The sequence below is a fragment of the Anastrepha obliqua genome, chromosome 3 (assembly GCF_027943255.1).
Source record: "Anastrepha obliqua isolate idAnaObli1 chromosome 3, idAnaObli1_1.0, whole genome shotgun sequence".
Taxonomy (NCBI): Eukaryota; Metazoa; Arthropoda; class Insecta; order Diptera; family Tephritidae; genus Anastrepha; species Anastrepha obliqua.
In genome coordinates, this window is record NC_072894.1 from 91,095,499 (window position 1) to 91,105,461 (window position 9,963).

Genomic DNA, 9,963 nt, shown 5'->3' on the forward strand with positions numbered 1-9,963 from the left:
AATTAATAAAAACATTTTTCTAATAGCGGTCGCCCCTCGGCAGGCAATGGCAAACCTCCGAGGGTATTTCTGCCATAAAAAAGCTCCTCATAAAAATATCTGCCGTTCGGAGTCGGCTTGAAACTGTAGGTCCCTCCATTTGTGGAACAACATCAAGACGCACACCACAAATAGGAGGAGGAGCTCGGCCAAACACCCAAAACGGGTGTACGCGCCAATTATATATATATATATATATATAACAACTATGAACGCATCATCAAATAACAACAAAAAACAAAAATCAAAACAAATAAACAAACCAGAAGGGGCAACAAGCTCCAAGAAGCGAGCAGCGTTTAAAACGAGTTCTCAATCTGCCACCACGATCACTGAAGTCAAACTTAGTCAGAGTGCATCGGCGGCAAGCGCTGGCACTGGGACTGAGGTTAAGCCTAGCTCCAGTACATCGGCACCTCCTGTGGCAGTCGGCGGAACCAAACCAAATAGTCGACATCCTCTGGCTATGCGGAGAAGTGGGGAAGATACTGCCGCAGGTAGCACCGCGGCCAGTGCTCTCGCTGGAAGACGGCCGACAGTAAGGATCACTGATCCAACCAAAGCAGGGTACTTGGAGAGGCGTAATGCCGTCAAGATGCTCAAAAGGCTGCACGAAACACCACCAACAACGGAGGAGCTGACAAAGAAGGTAAGCGAGTCGATAGAGTGGGCGAAGAACATACTACCTAACTTCACCCTCGAAAGACCAACCACTTCGTCACCTGCCACCAAAAGACAGAGGTCTACTGAAGAGGTCAAACCGTCAGCGTGAAGACCGAAAAATCGAGGCATAGCGCCTAATAAAACATTCGCGGAAGTGGCCCGCAATCGCATCATCATTGGTGTCCTGGATGAGGGTGATCCCGAAGGAAGAATTCCTAGGGCCCAATGGAAATGGGCGCAGGCTGCTCTGACCAATGTGACGCTGGAAGTGCTACTAAGCAATCCAGGTCCGCCACCATCATGTACTGACGCTGGCTGGTATCAAGGCCAAATTAAAATTATAGCCTGCGACGACGAAAGATCGGTAGAGCTATACAAAGTAGCAATAGCGAGGATCGGGGAAGTCTACCCTGGAGCGCAGCTCGTGGTAGTGGACAAGAAAGATATCCCGTCTCGACCGAGGGCAGGAGTTTGGGTCCCTACACCCTCCGACCCACAGAAAATCATGCAAATAATAAGTACATGCAATTCAGGCCTACCAACGGCGGGCTGGAAATTTGTCAAGGCTTTTGACAATACTGTAACAGTAGACGGTGTGGTGACGAAACGTGCCACAATGCAGGTAATGCTGTTGCTAACGAAAGACTCGCTAGAACCTTTGGCGAAAAGCGAAGGTATCATAAACTACGGTTTTGGCAAGGTAAGAGTCAGAACCTATAAAACAGATGCTGATGCCAGCGACCAATTGGCCTCAGATATTGAAGCTAACGACGCTGAGGAAGATCCAATGGAGTCCTAAAGCGACGTCGAGAGCATCGACTTGGAAGGTTCCTGTTCGTCAGGGTCTGAGCTCACAGCTAGACTTAAGAAAATGAGTACGAGTACGACAACTGAGCTTCCAACTGGTTCGAGTACAATGTACTCAGAATGAGAGCTACTGAGCGAGTCACAAGAAGATGAGAGTGCAAAGAATGCGTCTGCTTCAAATAAACCGACATCAAAGCAAGCTAGCATCGCAAGCCCTAATTGATCGCATGGCAGCCGACAACCCTGATTTTGTCCTCATTCAGGGGCCATCTATCAATGGAGGGCGCATTTGCGGATTGAGGACACCGGAATATAGGCTATACACAGCGGACTGTGAAGGTAAATCAAGGTCTTGTATTATGGCAAAAACAGAACTAACCACATTTATGATCCACAAATATAGCAATATACACAACTACGATAAGCTGGGAGACAGATGGTAACAAGTACCGGCTATCGTCTTTTTATATGGCACACGGAGATCCAGTACCTTCGAACCTGCTAAAAAAGCTGATACTGGACAGCGAAGCTCACGGCAACAAACTACTATTGGGAGGCAACGCAAACGCCCATCACACTACCTGGGGTAGTTCAAATATTAACGAGCGAGGTGAGTCACTCTTTAATTTTATTATGGGAACCAAATTATCGCTCTGCAATCGCGGTAATGAGTCTACCTTTATTGTACGTAATCGTCAGGAAGTTCTTGATATTACGTTAGTTTCAGACTCTATTATAGATAGAATAGTGAATTGGAGGGTGCTCAATGCACATTCATTCTCTGATCACAGATATATAGAATGCACGCTCCAGGAAGAGGTCATTCATTCTAAAGCACTAAAATTCAGGAACCATAGAAAAACAAACTGGCTAAGATACTCTCAAGAACTAGCAAAACGTTTGCCCATGGTTACCCCTTTCAACCCTTCTAGCATAGAGACATTAGATAAAATGGTCAATAGATTGACTAATTGCTGCAACCAAGCCCTGCACAAGGCTTGTTCAGCAGCTAGGCATAGGGGGAAGAAAAAGTCACCCTGGTGGTCTCCCGAACTGAAAATGCTACAAAAGAATTGCAGGAAACAATTCAACAGAGCCAAACTCTCCCAAAGCGAAAACGAATGGGACCTGTATTATGACAAACTAAAAGATATAAGAAAGAAATAAGAAATGCAAAAAGGTCTTCATGGAGAACTTTTTGTGGGGAGATCGAGACTACGGTAGAGGCATCTCGACTGAGAAAAATCCTAACCAAGTCTGCTCAACCCATAGGGTATCTTCAGAAGCCAGACTCCAGCTGGACAGAATCCAGCGAAGAATCATTAGACTTACTACTAAATACTCAATTTCCAGGTAATTTAGAGGAAGCGATAACCGCCAATATTCCAACTTCGGATGCGGTACCAGGTTCCAACATCCTCAACATTGTCACTGAAGCCAAGATAACTTGAGCTGTAGAAAATTTTCAACCATATAAACACCGGGACCAGATGGAATAATCCCTGCGCAACTACAACAGACATTGCGCAACATTATGAAATGGCTGATAACCATATTCAGAGCAACATTACGACAAAATTACGTCCCCCTAAGGTGGAGGGAAGTCAGAGTGGTTTTCATACCAAAGGCTGGTAGGAGCTCGCATACGAAACCTAAAGACTTCAGACCTATTAGCCTTTCCTCATTTCTATTAAAGACGTTAGAGCGATTAATAGACGTTTTTATAAGGGAAAACCTGACACCGTCGCTACTCGCGAGATCACAGCATGCATACTCTAAAAGTACATCCACACAGACAGCATTCAACTCACTAGTTTCAGAGATAGATAAACCAATAGAGAATAAAGAGTATTACCTGGTAGCCTTCCTGAACATAGAAGGCGCTTTCAACAACATCCTACCAGAGGCCATAACAAGCGCGCTGCCTGATTTGGGTGTCGCCGAGGGCCTTGTGAAATTCTACTAGGCAGGTTCGTAATTTCGACGTTGGGCCCCTCGACGATACGCAGATCTGTCAAGAGGGGCACCCCTCAGGGCGGTGCACTTTCTCCTCTTCTGTGGATTCTGGCAATGAATCAATTGTTAAAGAGTCTGGAGGAAAGGAGGATACACGTAGTGGCCTACGCAGACGGTGTTGCAATATTAATTTGAGGGAAATTCCCAGATACCCTCTGCAACATAATGCAAAATGCTTTGAACGATGTAAGCCGGTGGGCTGCATCAAGTGGTCTTGGGGTAAATCCCAACAAAACAGAACTAATCATGTTCACCAGAAAATACAGGATGCCTGTTCTAAACCCCCCTACCCTTGAGGGAATCACAATCACAAATGGGGAAGAGGCAAGCTACCTAGGACTAGTATTAGATAGGAAGCTCTCCTGGAAACAAGCGATCAATGATAGAGTAAAAAAAGCGGCCACAGGACTCTATAGACAAATACCCCTTCCTACATCAAACGACAGACTTTTGTAGCTGAGGAGAGTTGCATTTAAACACATTCTTTACCACAACTTTCCCAACGAGAGAAGATTGGGACAATGGAGTAATGGACAATAGAAGCGGAATCAGCATCTATACTGCCAAACTAAATGATCAAGTAGGCGGAGACCTTCATTCTGAAGGAATGAATGCCAACATCGCATTCTGGTTACCGGATCACTGCAGTCTATTTCAAGCTGAAATTTTGGCTATCAGAGAAGTGTCCTCACCAGAAGAGATCGGCCACCAGACCAATCGGCCCTAAAAGCTTTAAAATCGCCTAATATTAACTCGAAGACAGTAAAAGAATGTATAGACGTTTTGACAGAACTATCACAGTACTTTATAATAAACCTGCTCTGGATGCCAGCTCATAGAGACATAGAAGGCAACTGCAAAGCAGATGAACTAGCGAGATTGGGTACCACATTACCGATCCAACCAGAACATACCTATACCTTTAGCAACTTGTAAAATGCTCATAGATAAACACACTGTCAGTGCCGCCAACAGGCTATGGTCTGAGTCCCTGACCTGTGCAACTAGTAGAATGACGTGGCCGGAATGGAATACGGGCCGCACAAACCGACTGTTGAAACTAAACAGGAAAAATATGAGAAATCTTCTCGGGGTCCGGGAGCACCCTATAACGACTATTGCAGAAGCTGTAACGACATTGAAGAAGAAGAGACCATAGAACACTTTCTATGCGGGTGCATGGCTCTGGATAGAAGAAGATTCAACTTTTTAGGTAAAAGTTCCCTGAATAACTTGGCAGAAGTAGCCAATATAAAAATAACATTAGATGTTAGATATTAGATACAGGGTGGCTGATGAATTTTGCTACATTAAGAAACTCAAATAACTTTTTTTTTAGTGTATGGAATTCATTTATTTTTTTTTCAAGTTGAAGGTCATTAAATTTTATTAAATATAGCTTAACTAGTTTTAAAAATAATTGAATTTAAATGCCCCTATGCTCGTTGACACAAGTGCGGCATCTTAGTAAAAAGTTGTTCATTGCTACTTTGAGAGTTGCGACAGGAATAGCCGCAATTGTTGCCCGAATGGATTGTTTTAGTTCATCCAAATTTGTTGGCTTTGTTTTATAAAATTCTTGTTTACATAAACCCCACAAGAAAAAGTCAGGTGCAGTAAGGTCAGGCGACCTGGGGGGCCAACGAAATTCGGAGTTTCTTGAAATCAGTTTATTGGGAAATTTTCGTCGCAACTCTGTCATAACAGTCTGGGCTATGTGAGACGTTGCCCCATCTTGTTGAAACCACACAGAGTTGAAAGGAATTCTCTTTCGGCGTAGTTCTGGATAGAAAAATTCTTTCAGCATTTTCAAATAACGGTCTCCAGTAACCGTAACGGTGTGACCATTTTCTTCAAAAAAATAAGGCCCGACAATACAGCGTGAAGAAATCGCACACCACACTGTCACGCGAAGAGGATGCAATTCCGTCTCGTGGAGTATCTGTGGGTTAGAAGTACTCCATATTCGACAATTTTGTTTGTTCACATTGCCGTTTAAATCGAAATGGGCCTCATCAGACATGAAAAGGCAGTTTAACATGTTTTGGTCTTCTTCCACCATTTGCAGGATCTTCTGGCAAAATTCCAAGCGAATCGGCAAGTCTGCTGCATTCAGTTTGTTAACCATTTTAATTTTGTAGGGAAATAAGTCTAAATCTTTGTGCATTATTGTTTCCAAAGACTGTCGGCTCACACAAAGTTGAGCAGATAAGCTTCTTGTTGAAACCCTTGGATTGCTTTGTATAGCTGCAGCTACAGCAGCGATCGTTTCCTCCGTCCGAACTGGTGGATTTCGATGATAAGGCCTTCTTGCGACTGTTCCTTGCTCAGCAAAATTATTCACCAGTCTCATTATGGTCCATCTGCTCGGGGGATCGCCGCCAAACATCCGCCTGTACTCTCTCTGTACCAAAACTACGGGCTCCAGTGCGTGATAGCGGCGGACTATCCAAATTCTTGTTTGCGTGTTCCAGTTATCCATTTTAATAAATTTTAAAGATCAATCTGCAAATTAAAACAAAAATGGAACAGATAACTTAAAAAGGAAAAAAGTTATTCAATTTTTTTTTGGTAGCGGCTTTCATCAGCCACCCTGTATATTAAAGCCACAGGTTGGTTCATTAAGAACAATGTAGAGTGAGGAGAGGGGACAGCCCCGGTGGTATCACAATGGGCCTACAGCAGGCCTAGGTGTGTCAACCGACAACGACTATACCTACCTACCTACCTACCTTAACCATGCGTCATTTACTGTATCTTCACTACAGATTTTAATTTTTCCGGTATGGTATTTAATCCTCTTTTGATAGAGGTATTGCGCAGATGGATCCAGAAGGGAGTCTATATTAAATTTTTCTACGGTCATTGGTATCGGTTTTTTGCGTCTTTGAGCTGTGAACCTTAGTTTCATTAACACAATGTTGTTTCCCGTCCCCAAATTTGCAGTCGTTAATGCATACATCTAAAACAGTCAAGGGATGAACTTTGTTGTTTGTTAATATAAAGTCTATTGCCGAGCGTTAGCCTCTTGAGTTTGAAAAAGTATAATTATGCTGTGGTTTATGAGCAAAAAACTTAGTTGATTTTTTATGCGCAGTTCACCACCATCGTTCAAAGTATCTTCATTAAACCGATTTTTATTCCTGATATAATGTTAGTTCCTATTCGTGCATTAAAATCTCCCATTACATATACTTCTTCTTGTTTTGGAATGCTCTCAATAAGTCCTTGAAGTTACATATAGAAATCGTATTTTTTCGTGACTTTTAGTGATGTCTGGTGCATAGATGCTTATGAGGTTTGTAACCTGATGCTTTTTCATGTTACCTTACCTGAGAGGCTTTCCCCTATCCGACACCTGGGGACGCGTCCTCTAGGGATTACAGGCTCACACGAGGAGCCAAAACACCAAAAAACTAAAAGGCCCAAGACAATCGATTCTACGTTACCAGATCGACCCTGGTTTATATCCGGCCATTCGAGCGGCATTCCCCATTGCATGTGAATTTTTTTTATTACAGATAATAATAATCGACAAATCGCTTGAGGAACAATGCCAACTTAAAATAGGGTTATTTTGAGAAAATTACCTTAACCTGAAAAAGGGAACACAGATCCGTAATCTATAACCCAAATTTCGGCATTTATTTTAGAATCTTTACATTGTAAGAAGTCATTTGGATTATCGTGAAATATATATATATATATATGTATATATAAACATGCGTATATATGCATCCCATGGCTTACTTTGAGTGGTCTATTTATTACTTGTATACCCTCTATACCATATGAGATGTTATGGCAATCAGTTTTACTTGCTGAATCCAGTTTTGTGTCCCCACAGAGGTTTAATTTCAAAACATGCCAATTGAAGATTTTAAACATGAGAGCATCTTCATTGAAAAAAATATCAATCGTCGCCATAAAACCAAATCCAATGCAATATTTTTATTACCAGCATAGAAGATGTTGGCATGGTATCTATAATAATGACACCCAAGGGTATTGTAATCTATTTACTCAACTTTCCTGGAAGGTTTATGAAATGGATAGCACCTCTGCATGAATACTTTTCGGTTTTTTTAAATATTGTACGAGGGTGAACTACCTACATGTACGCATTTAAAAACATTCACTGAATACTCTCTCAAAACTGCGACGCCTCTTAGAGCATTGCCACTTCCAGTCGAAAACGCACTAAACAACCACAATAAAGTATTTGACTTTTGGTATTTTCTGAAAGTCACTTTCATCACCATCATCATTCTACAAATAACAATAGCGCAAAAGGCTAGCTTACAACCACAAAACCAATGGGCCCAACATGAAGCAACGCAGAGTTCGAAAAAACCGTGGCATTCAAATTCTCTGTTGCGTAAGAGGAAAAATTTGCAAATATAAGAGAAGGAAAGTCACTCATTCCCACCTATCAACTACGAAGCGATGTTTGCAATTGGGTTCTGCACAAAAATAATAGCTCCAACGACAACAACAGTTACAAAAACCATGTAACCTCCAAACAATGCCGCCAACTACAAGTTGTGTTTTTTATTGGCGTTCATTTTAAGGGTCAAAACGGCATCAATCAAATGGAAAATAAAGAACACAAAAACCAAATAATAGAAATATAAAAATAAAATATAAAAACGTTAAATGAAATAAACGAACAAGGGAGTCAGTTCAGATGGAAAGCGGAAATAGCCTATTAAAAAGGTTGAAGCGATGCGCGTAAGTCAAGGCTGCGAGCGGATTTGTTGCAAAAGATAAGAGGTCAAATGCTTTAAAAATAGTTAAATGAAAAATAAAACAAATTGTCAATGTGCACGTAATGCAAGTTTCTTCATAGAAAGAGTCAGCATTCAGTATTTGAGTCATGTTGCTCGTCCGCCCTTTTCCTTGAATTTTTTATCAACAGCACAATCCGCATCTTAAAATGGACACTATGTAATCCGACTTACACCGGTATCAATAATCCCACCAAAGATCAGTTTTATAAATGTATACGACCTGTGAATTAACTCCACATTGCCTAATTCGTGATTTTTGCAGAGGCAGCACTTCTCAGTAATTCTTTGAGATGCTAATTAGTTAATACTGATCGCCGGCACAAGCAGCCTTTTTTAATTCTGGATACTCCGATTCTTATATTTTAATTGTATCTTCTTGCATCTTTATTAATTCACAATTATATTGTAAATGAAAAACTAACCTTGAATTATGTTAATTTCAAATGGATTCAGTAACAAATCAAGAGACCATTCAAAATCATTCAAGCCTCGAAATCTATTTTGGAATTCCGTCAATTCCTTTTATCTTTTTTATATACTCGTTGAGGTTTTCTTATTTAATATTGGAACAAACTTTTTTAAATCAAGGAAAGTAACAAAATATATTGTTTTTAATGTCGTTTTCAAAAAGTAAATATACACTGTGACAGGTCAGATACTTTTTTATCTTTCCTCTGCAATTGTAAATTCATTGTTTGCAAATGTTCCATGATATCACTCAAAAGCATTAGTTTTGTAACCACTCGTCATCGTCTAATTCTGAATAAGTTATTTCCTTTCCTTTTACAAAGTGCCCATCACAAGTTTTTATTATGAAATCTAATGCATTTTTTATTATCGACACAAATTATTGGGAGACATTTTATTTGGATAAAAACGTAACAAATTCGTAACAATATATTTAATAGTGCAAAAATGAAAAGTGAGCTCGTGTACATTTATCAGGAGCCGCAAATAATCATTCTATGAGCCGCAGATTGGCCCTCCTTGCTATATACCTTACAGAGTAAATTTCCACATAAAAATAGTCATTTTTTCAAATGCTTGGTTTTCGGAATCAATAATATAGTTGGTGATGTGCATGATCAAGGTGCCTTATAAATCATTTGCACATTTATGCCAGCAATGTGAATAAGAGTAAAAAAGGCAGCAATACTAGAAAATTAAAATAAATACTTACTTTGCTTATCGCGCAAATTAATGCCGGCTCAAATAGCAGATTGGTTTTTTAAAAGCTTATTTTTGGGAAAAGTTCATTCGGAGGTTTTTCATTGCGTACTGAAGGCCGATCGCTTTTAGAAAAAATGCTGCAAATAATTTTGATATTTCATATACATAGTATTCCACAATGCATTCACTGAAAAAGTGAGTTACTTGCTGAAACCATTACCAGGAATCGGTACCACCTAAAAGTGATGCACTTGAGCCTATCATGGCAGCAATCTACCACATGTAGCACAGTTTGTTAAAACATCCAAGTTGAATATCCTACTTCTCCGCTATAATCATCAAAAATCGCGCCTTTTACACATGCAAAAGAATTTAGCTGATCACCGCTGGCACTCTTTTGTTGAAATTGAAAATTTACTCAGTGCATGTATTACCTGAGTACTACCTCTAAAATCCGATAATTACCTGTAAGACGTGG

The 9,963-nt window shown here is 40.5% G+C and overlaps 1 pseudogene; it reads left to right on the plus strand.

The window, feature by feature from the left end:
* Positions 1 to 247: 247 nt before the first annotated feature.
* Positions 248 to 1,732, plus strand: LOC129242106 (uncharacterized; annotated as a pseudogene).
* Positions 1,733 to 9,963: the final 8,231 nt, after the last annotated feature.